The 16,694-nt window shown below is 33.0% G+C and overlaps 1 protein-coding gene across 4 annotated transcripts in view; it reads left to right on the forward strand.

The window, feature by feature from the left end:
• Mxi1 (MAX interactor 1, dimerization protein) overlaps positions 1-16,694 on the forward strand; it is a 72,395-nt gene that overhangs the window by 41,914 nt on the left and 13,787 nt on the right. The gene's annotated exons all lie outside the window — the stretch shown is intronic.

The raw sequence follows: 16,694 nt of genomic DNA on the forward strand, positions 1-16,694 counted from the left end.
ACTGAAAAGTTCTCTCTCAGCAATAGGTAGCATTTATTCATTTTAAAATGAGTTGTTATACATATGATGGTATTTGTGTTTTGGAGTTGGCCTGGTGGTGCGCATTTATAATCTGAGCTACATTAGAGACTGAGGCGGGAGGATCCCAACTTTAAGGCCAGCCTCTGCAACTTAGTGAGAGTCTGTCTAAAAATTTTTTTTAAAGTGTGGGAGTGGAGGTTGGAATTCTAACTCAGTAATAGGGAACCCCTGGGTTCAAGCCCCAGTATCACCTCCTAAAAAAACTAACTAAAAAATCTTTTGTTTAGTTGTGTTTTGAAAAGATCACTTTGAGGCTGGGCATGGTGGCACACATGCCTTTAATCCCAGAGATCACAAGTTCCTCAGTGATTTATTGAGGCCCTTAGTGAGACCCTATCTCAAAATTAGAAAAAAAAAAAAAAAAGGTTTGGGGCCTTAACTCAGTGGGAAAGCACCCCTAGATTCAATCTCTAGTTAAAAAAAAAAAAAAAAAGGAACAGTAAAATCACTTTGGCTATAATGTGAAGAATTGGTTGGTTGGGAGCCTAACCAGGGACATGAAGACCCTTTTAAAAGCTGTTGTTGTAACATAGGTAAGACATGATAGTAGCTGTAGAGGCAGACAAAAAAGTATGGAGGAGAAACAATAGAAATTAGTGATTAGGTGGATTTGGATAGTTAAATTTTAGATGGAAGTGCCATTTTTTGAGAAAAGGAATATAGGAAGAGGACAAGTTTGAGAGAAAACAAACATGACTGTAGAAGTCAAATATACTCATTTGGTAAGAGATTAGATAATAACCAACAAGCTCTGAACTGTTGACACCAATCATTTTTTCAAAATTTTTTTCATTTGTAGATGATCACAATATCTTTATTTATTTATTATTTTTTATGTAGTGCTGAGGATTGAACCCAGGGCCTCATGTGTGGGAGGCAAGCATTCTACCACCAAGCTACAACGCAAGCCCTCCGCATTTTTTTTTAATTGGTGCATTATAATTCTGCTTCATGGTGGAATTTGTTGTTACATATTTGTATATGAATATAATATAGCAATAGAATTTGGCCACTGTCACTTCCCAGTACTTCCCCCATCCTGTGCCCCTTTCCTCTATTCTGTTGATTTCCCTTTGATTTTCATGAGAACCCCCCACATCTTTCTTGTTCCTCTCTAGCTTCCACATATGAGAGAAAACATGACCCTTGACTTTCTGAGTTTGGCTTATTTCACTCAACATAATGTTCTCAAGTTCTAACTAGATTTTCAACTTTTTGTGATACTTTTTTTTTTTTTTTTTTTTTTTTTAAATAGAAGGGATCCTACAGGTTGACTGCCTAGCTGCCTCCTTGTTGATAAGTTTAAATGTCACAGCGTTTTGAAAAACTTAGCATAGTCCTTCAGGCAGGCTTAGTGACTTTTACCACTTTGTGTGCACACTGCTCTGTTCTTATCTCCTATGGTAAGACTGATTAAGTAGCATTGTAATTATTTGTTGATGTGTCTCTTCTGTCAGATGACTAGACTATGACTGTCTCAAAGGCAAGGATTCTGTTTTGTTCACTTTTGTATCCTCAGTGCCTGAGATTTGGATATACAGTACACGATAGCGTTAATATTGAATGAAGGATAAAATTGGAACTCAGAGTTCAGGGGTCTGGTAAAAGACATTTTGTTAGTGACAATGCAGTTCAGCAGGAGATCTTCCTTTTTAAAAAAAAAAAACAAAACCTATTTTCTGAATTACATTTCTAGTATATTAAAGATATGGATGATTTAAAACATGGCAGGAAAGACCATGAAAAGATCAAGAAATGATCTCTCTGAGGATTCTAAAACTAAACTCTAACATTGAACTTTAAATAGAAGTAAAGAGCATATTTTGGGCTACAAGGATTAAATACTGATAAATATGTGACTTTTATAATTCTGTCGTCCATCTGGATGTGGCCCTTGATAGACCCCCATTGGAAACCTGGCAAAAACTTGTTTTAACATTTGAAAGAGATTTTTTTTTTTTTTTTTTAGTAACTCTTTGGAATGGAGGTTTTAAAATCTTTTGAGCAAATTTTGTTTCAGGCATTCTGGATATCATTTCTTACTTACTGATATCTTAGAAAACCTCAGAGAAAATGACATGTGTATCACTCATAGTATTTACTTAGATATACCCTATAAGTTGTTTAATCTAGTGTCTGATTGTGACACATGTACAACATGCATCTCTGTATTACCTGGGCTGTATGACATCTCCAGTGAAGGTCTTTTGTTCTGGTTTTATTTACTTAGGTGTGAGACTTTCTGAATAGTTTACTAAGCTATAATACTTACGGTATGATTCTCTCATTCTCTTCTGCTAGCCCTAAAAGGGCTAATAGACATACATTCTTTGTTAATCTAGAAGGGCTAGTACACATTTTTCATTTCTTTATTTTTCAAATTATTTCTTCCTCTTGCTCTCTTCTTCATTTTCCTTTTATTTTTTATTTTTTGACTTCGTCCCTCCCTTTCTTCTCTAAGCCTTTGCTGAAAGGTGATACAGGATTAACCTTTTGAAGATACGTTTTTCAAAGTTTTTTTTTATCACTATAAATAAAACTCTTAATTTAGTAGCATGTGTCACAGGGTCAGTGCCAAAACAAAACCAGATTTAATAACCCATTCCCACTTTTGAAAATTTACCAGCTTATGACTTAACAGGACACAGGAGATTTAAGGCTGGGGAAGTGTTTACCAGGAAAGCAGCACAGAAATATTTTTAAAAATTTAAGCCTATATATATATATTTAAAACATCAGCTTTTTAAAAACTATTTTTATTAATTGTCGATGAAATTTTTTATTTTATTTATTTGTATGTGGTACTGAGAATCGAACCCAGTGCCTCACACATGCTAGGCAAGTGCTCTGCCACTGAGAAACAACCCCAGCCCCCCTATATTGTTATTAAATTTTTAGGCCCCCACTTAGTTTTATTTAATAGTCCTTTTTATCAGGAATGGTTTTTTATTTGATGTGTTACAGAAAAACGTTAATCCAGCTTTGGCATCCTTTGAGATAAATAGAATTTTGACTTTACCTGTCCTTTGCCTGTAAGCATTATCTTATGTGAAGAAAGTATCTCACCATCAAAATGGTAAATTTAATTTTGTCTTTATTCTGAAAAGGCATTTTTATAATTCATATTCTTGAAATTCAAATAATTCATATTCTTGAAATTTGGTCACTATAAATATATGTATTATATGTATCCATATACACACATATGCATATAAATCTTCATTTAAGAAAATGCTTTTTTTCCTTTTAAGCTTGGTTCTAAAATCTTAGATATAAATCTCTGAGCCTGTTTTTTTACTTGGGCAAATGCAGTAATAATTAAAGTTAAGTAATTTTAAATTGTTAGTGATTGGCAGAGTAATTCCAGATGGCTCTCTTAAATAAAGTTGTAAGATTGTTAAAAGCCTGTGTTCTGTCCTTGAAACAATAGCTAACAAATGTTGAGGTTCATACTCCCATATTACAGAGGGAAGCCTAATGGTGGAGATTTGGGGTCTGGAATACCCAGAGTATTATACCAGATACCTACAGCATATCAAGGACCTTTGGGTAATTTAGATTGAATATGGAAGTTTGCATTCTTTCTTGATTTTGTCCTGGGGGCTGATTTCTGCCTAAAACCATGTGGATTGTGTTGAACTTGGTCTAGATGGTGCAGAGCACTTGTTACCTGTATGCCATCCCTGGTCCCCTAGACCTACAACAGGTCATAACAGTCCAAGAAGGCGAAAATGGAGAGAAAACAGAATACCTTTAAATATTCTGTATTCCTCAGGAACCTATATGAATTATCTCATGGTAAACTTAATGACTCTTTGAGACTGAAGAACTAAGAATTTACTTTGCTTATGAATTGGGTTCTTTGCCAGAGAAGAAAGGATTTAGTACAGATTTTAGGTCGCTTCATTGCTTTTTCATTTTCTTAATTCAAATTACTGATGATGTTTTTTAACAGAGTCAACAACTTTAAACAGGACTTTAATGGTCAAGAACCTTAGTGCTGACTACAGGAGAGGCCATTCAACTTTAATAGCTGTCATTCCATCAAAACAAAAAGCTTACCCTTATTAAACTTTGGCAAAACTGGAAGGGCCAAATGAGGACACAGAATTAATAATTCCTTCCTAGGCAGAGAAGTGACTATTTGTAATAAAAGAGAACATGTCTTATAAAATGGTATTAGGTATCCTCCATACATATGGACTTTCATATACCCCTTAAGGAAAGAGGAAAACTAGCACTTATGGAGTTACTATATCCCCACATTTTACAAAGCTATTATGTAATTCTATGAGGTTGGAAGGCAGGAAGCGTTGGTTACAGTATCATTGAAAATGACCATTTTGACTTTGATAGTTACAGTTTGAAACAAGGTGATGTGAATATAAAGCACTCCTAAATCATGATCTTATCTGATCATGAATTATGATAACTATGTTTAATATCAGTCTTTCTTTACAATGATGATTAATAAATAGTCTGCTGGCATGATGATTAATAAAATGAAGTATAAATAGTGACCCTGTTATATCCTTACAGTTAAGGCTATTATAGTTTGGTATTTATGGGTTTCATCTTTCAGTACTATGATCTACTTAAATGTCCAATTAATGTCTAGGTGCACTAATAATGGAAAACTGAAAATCATTAGTGTTCTGTGTGACCGTTTATGTTGAAAAAGAAATTGAAAACAATAGAAAATGCCAAAATGGATTGCATGAAGTAAAGTTAAATGTAGAATTGTGAAACTTATGTAAACTGGATCATGATATCTTATAGATCAATTAAAAAACTACTGCTTTGGATAGCCAAGAATAATGAATGTTGAGCCATGGGAAGAGAGAATTTGAATATAGGAAAAGAATAAGGAAAAGGGTCAGTGTGCATAGAGCTATATTAAGGAAGTTGGCATCGGAAGTTGTGTTCAGGAAAGATTGAGTCAACCATGTTGAATGGAATAGTAGAGTGGAAGACAAAGGTGGAAAGGTGGTTTGGGATTAGATTGTGGAGTATTACTGAGTGAGTGTCAGAGAATTTGGATTTTATTTTGTTGGCAGTGGTAAGTGATTTGAGACTTTTGTAGCAGAAAGGTGTGATTAAAGCATTAAAAAAAAAAAGGTATTGTCTAGCTATGGAAGAATAGCTTGGATGCTTTTGAATTAATCTATTATTAGAAGTGGGAACAGAGAGAGAAGTAAGAAACACTGTAAAGGAACAATATTATATTTTGTTAACTGTTATTGTTCATTTCTCCCTAACATTTCATTCTTCACATAATAGCAAGTCTGATCTTCTTAGAGGATCTATCAGATAAAGTCATTTTTCTCTTTACAATCCTTCCCTGGCTTCCTATTACAACTAGATAAAATCTATGGCCTACAAAGTCCTAGCACTCTCACTTGTTTCCTGTGGTGCACCTGATATTGCTTTTTAAATTTTTCCTCAAACATACCAAGCTTATTTCCATCTTTGGGCTTTTGTACCAGGTGTTTCTTCTGCTTATAAAGCCCTTGCTCTAGTTCATCATTATTTAGTTCTTAAGTCATCTTAGAGAACATTTGCCTGCCAGTTACTATTACATTGCCTTTTATGTTACCATAACATTTATATATGCCTGGATTACTTACTTATTCATTTGTGTTATTTGACCTCTTTTGCTAAAATATAAGTTTCAAAAAGGTAGGGACTTTGTATTATTTACCCTTAGCACATAGTAGTCATTGAGTAAATATTCACTGAGTGAAAGAATGATAGGTGATATTGAATAGATTTTAAAATCTACAAGGGTTGGGGGTATGCTTAATGGTAGAATGCTTGCCTAGTATTGTGTGACGTCCTGGGTTCAACCCTGAGTACCACAAAAAGTAGAAAATAAATAAAATCAACAAGTTATTAAACTATGACTAAGTGAAAAGTGGTGTGTGTGTGTGTGTGTGTGTGTGTGTGTGTGTGTATACACGTACTCATGAGAGCTCAGCAGACAAAAATAATTTTAGTAGGGAATAGAAATTTAATGAACTCCTAAGTGGGAAGATCTTAAAGGATTTTTGCCATGCAGGATTTCGTCCTGCTTGTAAGAAGAAAATCTGTAAATTTTTTTAGAGGCTTATTGACTCTTTAGTTCATTTGGGGCATCATATATTGCACTAAGACAAGGACATGTAATTTTTATAAAGGAGAACAATTTAATGGAGTTTATGTTTCAGTTGTAAGAGATTTATTCCTTTTTCATTCCATGATTTGAAATTGGTAAACATTTTTTCAAGGAAAATATTTAAAAAAAATTTTTTTTAGATGTTGACAAATGTTTATTTTATCCATTTATTTATATGTGGTGCCGAGAATCGAATCCAGTCTTACACATGCTTGGCAAGTGCTCTACCATTGAGCCACAACCTCAACCCACAAGGAAAACGTTTTATATGTATTTGAAGACTAGAATTCCATAAATAATTTTAACTTTCATATATATTAGAAGTTTTGATGTTTTATGTTTATCACAATTGTTTGGATGTGATAATGAACGCCATATTTTTTCCTAGACTCTACTGTGCTCCCATTAAACATGGATATTTTGATGGAGTTTTAGTTTGCCTTAAATTTTTTAACAAAACATGAATAAATCATTGGGCATTGGTTTCTTAGTATATCATCTGATGTCTGTATCAACTAATAAGATATATAATGGTAAACTACTGAATGCTTTTCCCATAAGATCAGGAATAAGATAAGGATATTTACCCTCACGACTTACACTTAGCATTGTCCTAGAAGTCCTGTCCAAGGTAGTTAGCTATCTTGATTGGAAAAGAAGAAAAACCATTTATATATGTAGATATCATAATCTTATGTATGGAAAATTCTTAAGCCAGGTGCGGTGTCACATATGGCCCAGCTACTTGGGAGGCTGAGACAGACAGATGGCAAGTTTAAGGCCAGTTTGGGAAACTTAGTAAGACTCTGTTTCAAAAGGAAAAATAAAAAGGTCTTGGGGTGTAGCATAGTGGTGAACATCCCTTGGGTTCAATCTCCAGTACTGCCAAAAAAATAAAAAAAATAAAAAAATAAAGTAAGTTAACATTATCAAATAGTATGAAGAATAGCACCATCATTTATTTGTCAGAGACATATAATTGATGTATTTTATAAATAAGTAAATGCATGTTTTAAACATTTTATATGAGTAAGACTAATGAAAACTGGACAATTAAAAATAGCTGTCCAAGTTCAAAGATAAGCACCTGTTAGACTTAGAATTGAATGTTATATGAGATGCAGATGAAGTAATGGGTGAGTTTTGGAGATAAAATTTAGGGTTAATAGAGGAAGTGTTCTAGGACAAAATTAACATCTAAAATGCAGTCTGTGCAAATTAAGTCATTGCAGTTGTGTCCAGATAGATTGACAGTTTCTGTATGGACCTTTGTCAGAAATAGCTCATTAAGACTATGCTTTCTGTTCCCCAACCTAGCTACATATACTGTAAGGTGACAGGCTGACTCAAAGACAATTGCTTTCTAGAAAAAAGTGTTCTCAGTATTACATCTGTCCAATTCCCAAAGTTTATATAGACCTACAACTCATGTATGGAAAGAGATAAGATTACTGGCTCTTAAAAAAATCCAGAAGTTTTATAACTTAAAATTTGAATTCTAAAATTATTTCTAGAAGTAAACATGTAATTAAGTTAGACCCTGAATAATTGACATGGCAAATATCATAGCAGGTGGCTGCAGAGGTCTACCTCAGTGTAGCTGTACCTTTTTTTAAGAATGCATTTTTCAAACTATTGTAGTTAAAAAAGGGGAAAATTTTATTTCATTTTCCTGGGATATTTTAGGTGATGCAGTACACTAAAATTTACTTTATTTGCATCTTTGAGAAATTTTTTAGATCTATAAAATTGATTATGCCGTTAGTAATTGTGCTTATAATAATTACTCAGAATTCTACTAGACTTGTAAGTCAGTACACTGTTTTACTGAATTCTTTCACTGCATATGGTAAAGGAATTAATGCAGTGTAATAGTCCTGATAAATATTGAAAGTTTAATAAACCAGAATTCAAATGTTTTTTCATAAACTAGTATCTTCATTTAAAGAAATTTCTATTTAGATAAAATTGTAGGCAAGTTATGCCAAGAGGTATATCAGTCAGAAATCTTTTTACTAGCGTTCAGTTTTCTTTTTTTCATTTTTCTTTAAAAAATGAAGAGATTCAGATATTTTAAAATATATTTTAGCTATTGTGGGGAGAGGGTAATTATTTTTTGTACTTTTATTTTTTTCTACTTACTCTAGTGCATAATGTCAATTGAAATTCTCATGAGTGTTATTAGCTAGTGAAAAACCACAGGTATAAATAAGGATTCAGTAATGAGAATATAATTTCTGAATATGATTACTTGCTAACCAGTTCTTGAAGACAATTTGAAAAATAATTAATTCAGCACTGGAACAAGCATGACATATTCCTTGCTTTTTCTATAATCAGGAAAAGTTGAAACTTACCTCAGAAGCAAATGACTTCTTTGTTTTGTTTTTATTTTGGGAAAAGCCAATGAAGAAGAAGTTTTAATACTTCCAATATATAGCAGCCAAATGGTGAAAAAGGATACCTGGAATCCTACACAGATGGCTTCTTTGAGATATGTAATGAATTGGTGAGAGAATTGTACCAGAATTCAAAAGATTCCATTTTTCCTTTCATTTCTCCCACTAATAGGCTATAGATTTTGTGTAAGTTATTTGGCTTTGGGGCATCTTGTTTTTCTTGGCTGTACAAGGAGGACACCAGCTGGGTATGATGGTACACATCTAATAGTCTCAGCTACTCATGAGGTTGAGGTTGATCGCTTGGTTTAGGAGTTTAAGACCAGTCTAGGCAACATGAGAACCTATCTCAAAAAAACAAACAACAACAAAAAAAGGAAACCTAGATGATCTCTGAAATCCTTTTCAACATGAAAATCTTTGTAGTATGTGCATTTTTTTGAATATTTAGTTTTTAGTTGCACACAATATCTTTATTTTATTTATTTTTATGCGGTGCTGAGGATTGAACCCAGGGACTCGCATGTGCTAGGCGAGCACTCTGCCACTGAACCACAACCCCAGTCCCAGTTATATGCATTTTTAAGTGCAGTAAATAATAGGTATTAACAGAAACTTGTTTTTTCTGATATCTCTGAAGCATTTTCCTTGATATGAATATATCTCTTATGTATATATACATATGCATATGTATTTATATATTAAAATATATAAATATGTCTCTGTGTGTGTATATATATGTACACACACCCGTGTGTGTGTGTATAAACAAACAAACAAACCAGCCCTGTCCCCACACACATAGTGAAAGAGTTGCTGGAAAAATTAGCTTAGAACTCACTGTATTTCATTTAAAATTTGGTACTTGTGGTTCTGTAGCTATGATGATAAGGTTTTATTTTATAATTAAGTACTTTGATAAGTTGTAAATATTTATTATAAAACTTAAATTTTCCTTAAAGCATATATTTGTGTGTGCATATATACTATAAACACATTTCTCAAAGCTGAATCTATTTTTTATGTAGAGATATATGTATATGTGTGAGTGTGTGTATACATATATATATATATACACACACTCACACATATACACATGTATATATACTCAACATATACAAACATAAATGTAAGTTATGAGATTTAAATGGTAATGAATATTAAGGATTGTGTCACTTTTACAAAACATTACCACTGACTTCTAAGGGAATTTTTCAAATTAGTCTGTAAACATTATTGGCTATAACTTACTTTTTTATTTCAAAGCCACCCTCAACAAAAGCAAGGTCTAAACAACTCAGTGAGACCCTGTCTCTAAATAAAATACAAAATAGGGCTGGTGGATGTGGCTCAGTGGTCTGAGTTTAACCCCCAGAACCAAAAAAAAAAAAAAAAACCTGAAACAACAAAAAAACCAAAATTGTTTATAACAACCCCAAGTCAGAAGTAATCTGAATTCTGTCATTAGAGAAATGGCTAAGTAAATGATGATACATCTGTACTTTGCAACAGGTAAAAAAATGATGTAGACCTATATTTATATATGTGGAGAGATTTCCAAGATACATTATATAAAAAAGCAAATTGCAGCTTAATATTTCCAGTATAATCTTATTTACACACACACACACATGAAAGATATATGTCATAAAAGATACTTGTCAAAATGATATACTTGTAGCTGAAGGAAGTGAGATTCCAGGGCATGTTATCATGTTGATTTTATTGTTAAGAGTCTTTGTAGCTCCTAAGAGCGACTTACTTGTGAATTAAAAAAAAATAAAAAATTTTCTTAAAAGGTAACAAATGTAAATCTATCCATACACTTCCATAGATCATAAAGTTGCACGGGATGTTAGAAAATCATTTAGTCTTGTATTGGGGATATAGCCAGTGGTTGAGTGCTTGCCTTGTGTGTGTGTGAAGCTCTGGGTTGAATCTCCAGCAGCAGCAGCACCACCACCAAAAAAAAAAAAAAAAAAAATCATCACCTTGTCTAGTCCTCAAAATTTAAAGTCGCTCTGTATATTTGCTCAACAATTCCACCAAGCTGGTTGATGACAGAGTCAGAATGAGAGCCTAGGTTTTATGATTCACAGATCAGCTTTCACACTACCTTTAAGGCATAGCTAAGATACATATTTTTTGCAAAGTCTGATTACCCAAAGTTGTCTCTCTAATTCATGGGATTCATTATTTTTGTCACTTACATGAATTTAATCCACACCACTTTATATTATAGATTTCCCTCTTTGTAGATCATGTATGTTTTTTCTAAATTGTATGCATTCCATGAGGACATAAACATCTTGGTTTTCTTTGTATTTTTAAACAACAATTTATAATGAATGTTTCTTTAGCAGACTATCTACCTTTTGTTATTAAGATTATTTAGTTTAAATGCCAAATCAAATAAATAATTGTTTTGTGTGAGAAATCTCCCACTTGAAGATTGAAAATATTTTAGGAAGATACACAGAGAGATATCTATCTGCTACCCTCAAAACATCTTCCCTTTCCAAGGATAATAGTTTTGTTCTCTACTCCTGCTTCAAAGAGAACAGTTTGTCCCTATAGTATATTCTAGGTAATATGACCCACTTAGGAGATACTTAGTGATTGTGCTTTATAATGGGACTTCTGATAAGATTGTTGTACCATGGGAAAATGCCTCCTGAGTGTGATGGTTTTATGGATGAGGGTACATGTCTTTCAGTATTTGAATTGGTACAGCAGATGGAGAACCTCAATTGAGTCTTAAGAGTCTTACTATAATTAGCATAGAAGCTGCTACAAATATTTTTTGATTATTATGAAAACATTTCCTCAACATGTCTCAAATTTATATAGGTATCTTGTCCTTGAAATGGTGTCAACTTGTTCTGTCTACATAGTTTTTTATCTTAATATTAACATATGAGTTTCAGCTGATTTAGGATATAGACTCTTTTCGGTGATTTTCATCTGCAGTTATGTCAATCTGTTTTGCTTCTGGCCTTTTCTTTGTGTGGGTAACTTTTATTCTCATAATTTTTTTAAAAAAATTCTTTTTTCTAGTTGTAGATGGATACAATATCTTTATTTTTATGTGGTGCCTAAGGATTGAACACAGGGCACCACACACGAGAGGCAAGCACTCTACCACTGAGCTACAACCCAAGCCCCTCATAAGTTTAATTTGACTTGTTAAAAGCCTGTAAAATTATTTAAACAAATAGAGTCTTTCATGGAAGTTTCCATGACTAGCTGGAACAGTATTCTTTGGGGGTGAGGTTTGGAGGGGGGGTTTGGGAAGACAACTTTTTTTGAAAGCTAATGTCTTTCTTCCTTTAGAATTAATTGCTTTAGGAAAACATAATAGGATTCCATGAATTTCCGTAAATACTGCTAACAGTGGAGACTGTTATTGAAATAGCCAGTTGGTGCTTACAGGTGTTATCTTGAGTCATTCTTATATTACCACAATTAAAAAGTATGTGTGTGCTCATGTATGAGTATATGATATATACATACATGTACACATCTTTATATCTTTAATGAGATTCTTCTCTTTGTAAAAAAGTGATTATGAATTTGGCTCATTTGAAAGCTTTGAAATAATTAAGGTACAGATAGGAGTGTATTAAATAAGAAGTGATCTGAAACTATTTTAGGGAATTTCAAATATGGTATATTAAAATTTTGTTCTTGCTCTGTTGAGCATTTTATTAGAAATTAAAAATGTTTGTTTAGCACATTCTGATCTGCTATGCTTGGAAGGAAAGATATTTGTGGTTGATTTTTCACTATTTTTTAACTCATACATTTGTAATTTTCATTTGAATTTATGTAGGTTAATTTACTCATGATGAATAGGCATTTGCCTGTTACTTTCTGAATTTCAGTTGGCCTTAGAATTTACCATAGTAAGATAATAAAATTCCTTTTTAAAAAATTGCAGTCAACAACGCTTAGTTTAGTAATATAAAAAATGATTTTTTAGGCAAGAGCTTGAGGGTTAGCACTGGTTAGTGATTCAATATTAAAATAAATTTTTTTTCTAAATGGAATTTTTCTAATGGAGAAACTTTTTTGGAAATAGTATAAAGAACTGTATTCTATTTTTATCTAGGATTTTTAGTTTGAGCCATTATCACAAACATATTTGAGTTTGATACCTTCTCTTTACAAAGTGAACCTGTCTTTTTTGTCAAGTGAAGGTTAATTAGAAGTTTCTCAACCTTTTTTTAAAATGGAAATTTGAGTACTTTTAGGATACCATTACAGGTCCAATAGTGGTTAGGAATAAGCAGTAGTTAAGATTATTCATCTTTTAGCAGCATTTTTACTATACCCAGTAAAATACAACTTGGCCTTTCTTGCAAACTTTCTTCTTTCCTATCCTTTGCACTTTTAGGTGAGATAATTTAGAGTTTGTTTTGAACTTCCTTTGAACACTCAGTCTAGTATGACTAATAATGGGTGGTTGTCAAATACATATGAGACTATGTCTTAACAGTCCTACATACCATTAACCATTAAGATCATGTTTTCTGATTTGAAATCTTTGGTGAAAATGGGAATTCATTTGAAGTGGCTTAGTTCCTGGCACTGACAAAGGACTCCTAAAGGCAAGTACAGATCAACTGACAAGTACCTATTAGGCATTGACTGTGCACTAGGTACTAGAGATAGGATAAAACAAGTAGAAGTGCTGAGCCCTGCCCTTGAGGATTTATAGTCTAGGTAAAATACAAAATATATTATTATAAAGCCCCTTTGAGAAGTATATGATTAGCCAGGCTCAGCAGTGCATGCCTGTAATCCCAGCTACTGGGAAGACTGAGGCAGAAGGATGGCAAATTTGAGGCCAGCCTTGGCTATTTAAGAAAGACCTGTCCCAGAATAATAAAAATTTACAAAGCCTTGGAGTATAGCTCACTCACTGGTAGAGTGTCCCTGAGTTCATTCTCTAGTTCTGTAAAATAAAACAAAACAAAAAACAACATTATCACAATATAATTAAGTGCTAAGTGAATATGTCTCAGATGGGAGTTGAGGTAAACATAGCAGGGGTTTACCATGGACTGAAGCTAGCTGGCGTGGTTCTGTCTTAGTAGTTTGCCATAACTGGTCTCATCATGTTTTCAGTATGTTGGTTTGTGAAAGGACGTTTAGGAAGAGAATGCTGTATCTGAATCTCTGTCTTAAATCTTCAGGTATGATTATTCTGGGGTAAAAGCGCTTCTACATGAATAGGATAAATATGGGCCTGGGGATCCCTTTGGAGAAAGTGATATAGCCTTTTTATTCTCTTATAGTTGCTTTTCTATTATATATGTCTAATGACAGCAAAAAATTGTCATTTTTAATGACTGTGTTTTCCTTGTGAAGAGGGGTGTCTACTGTGGTTCTCCCTTTCTTTGTGGGGGCAGTGTTGGTAAAGATCTAAGTGTCTAGTGAAAACAACCAAAAACTTCAACTTGTGTGGATAAATGTTATAGCTGTGGGTATATAAAGAAACTGAAATCCCAATTCCTTAGACCTGCAGAATCTCTTAGATTCTGTTATTTTGTTTTGGAGTATTATTTTTATATATATTTATTTTTTAGTTATATATGGACATAATATCTTTATTTTTTATTTTTATAGTGGTGCTAAGGACCGAACCCAGTTCCTCACACATGCTAGGTGAACATTCTACCTCCGAGCCACAACCCCAGCCTTGTTTTGGAGTATTATTAATGTTAATTTTATTTTAGTAAGTCCTATATGATGAAGAGCCTAGTAACTTTTGAGATAATGTATAGTTGACCTTTGGACAACACGAGAGTTAGGGGTTCCAACTTCCTGTGTAGTAAAAAAAACAAAACAGTATAGGGGCTGGGGTTGTGGCTCAGTGGTAGAGCACTCGCCTGGCATGTGTGAGGAGGCATTGGGTTTGACTGTTAGTACCACATACAAATAAAATATATTGTGTCCACCTAAAATAAAGAATATTTTTTAAAAAACCAGCATGTAACTTTTGACTCCCTACAGACTTAACAACTTACAGTCTGCTTTGACCAGAAGCCTTACTGATAACATAAACATTCTGTTAATCATATTTTGTACTCGATATATATTATATATGGAGAAAAATACTCAAGAACTTCAAGGTAACACTTTTTACTGCCATATAAAATTTACTGAAGAGATGAACTGCTCATGGGGAGATGATTAATGTCACATGGTGTCTGAGGCAAATACTGGCAACACTTGAGCTCACTGAAATAGCAACAGGAGGTGGCTATAAAATTATTACAGTAGTACAGTATGTACTGCAGTTGATTTTGTTTAGTTGCAGTTTAATGCTGCATTTTTCCATTGTTTCCATTTCTCTCATTTGTGAATGCTGCCACCTGTGGTCTGTTCGCATAAATTTTTATAAATTTTAACTTCTTATGATAGATTTATGAATATTTTGTGGGTAAATGATAAACTCTTACCTATATATGCTTTATGCTTTTATGACATACCTAACTTTTAAAAATAACTGTTTACTTTTCAACTGGTACTTTATAGAAACATAAAAATTCAGCAAAATAATTAGGTAACACATTAGTTTTTTTTTTTTTTTTTGATATTTCTAGGCTATATGGTTCATCTGGAAGTTTTTAAAAATTATCAAACATCTTTAAAAAAAAATCTGCATCTAAATTTTTAGTTCAAACCCACATTGATCAAGGGTCATGTCAATTACATTTTATTTGAGTGTGCTTCTCAGATTGTTGTTTTAATAGAAAAATCTCAAGATGCCTGCATGGGAAACCCTGTGCATTTAAAATTTTTAACCCCAAACCTGTCTCTTTTACCCTTGCCTAAAAACTGAGGTTGACATGAGATTTTCTTCGATCACAAAATCTACTCAACCAGGCATAGTGGGGCATATCTAAAATTGCAGCAACTTGGTAGATTGAGTCAGAAGGATGGCAAGTTTTGAGGCCAGCCTTGACAACTTAATGAGACCCTTAAAATAAAAATAGAGCTGGAGATGTGGTTCAGTTGTAAAGCATCCTTAGGATCAATCTCCATACCACAATACATACATACATATATGCTTGAATTTCCAGTCATTAAAATAACCTAAAGTTAAATATAAAAAGATATGAGCTTTCTAATCTAAGAATGCAATGACTAAATTGGAATAAGGGAAAAATCTAGAAGTTAAGGAAGAGTACACTTCTTCACCAAAATCGTAATGACTAAAAATAGGGCATATATCTCCTTTGAAACTTGAAGAAAATTTTCAGATTAGGAAAAAACCAAACAGTAGTACTAAATACAAGGTGTGGTAACTATACAGGAACTTATTTTCCTAAATGTAAGTGAAAAAATCAAACCAAGTTTAGATCAATTTTTTTGATAGTGCTGTTAGGCTTTAGTAAAAGATGCTATAGGTATGTTAATATATAGGGCTACTTTTGATGGAAGCAATCATAGTTTTACTATGATTGTGTCACTGACAGACACAACTCTGGCATTTGGGTCATTGGTATGACCAATTGTGGCATTTTTCTTTAGGATTGTGATGTCTTTATTTTATTTGTAGTCTTTATTCACTTTATTCCAGCTTGATTCACAATTATTCCTTTACAGAACAGCTTGTGTTTGGCAGAGCTGTTAAAAAAAAAAATTCAGTCTCTTCTAAATAAGGTTCTTTTTCAATTAGAAATTCCATCTTTGCAGTTAAAACATTTGTAAACATAACACAATTTAGACAGAGCCCAACGACTTTACAAGACTGCTATTTTTGTAAATGGAGAAGGTTTTCTTAAAGAGCAACTTGGTGATACTGAGCTCTTAGAGCTCTCTTGAAAGTAGTTAGAACTTACTGCTTTATGTATTGGGTCACATGAAGAGGAAGCTTGGTTTTGCTGACTTGCAGTGTTTGATAAATGTTGGTATTCTTGGAAGAAAATACTGAATAAATGTTAAGTCTTAATTTTCACCATTTCAAAGAACCCTTCATATATCTTTTGTTCTGTGAGATGAGAAATGTTGCTGATCCTGAAAAATGTTTCAGGACTTTTATCCTGCAG

This window comes from Callospermophilus lateralis, chromosome 15 (assembly GCF_048772815.1).
Source record: "Callospermophilus lateralis isolate mCalLat2 chromosome 15, mCalLat2.hap1, whole genome shotgun sequence".
NCBI lineage: Eukaryota > Metazoa > Chordata > Mammalia > Rodentia > Sciuridae > Callospermophilus > Callospermophilus lateralis.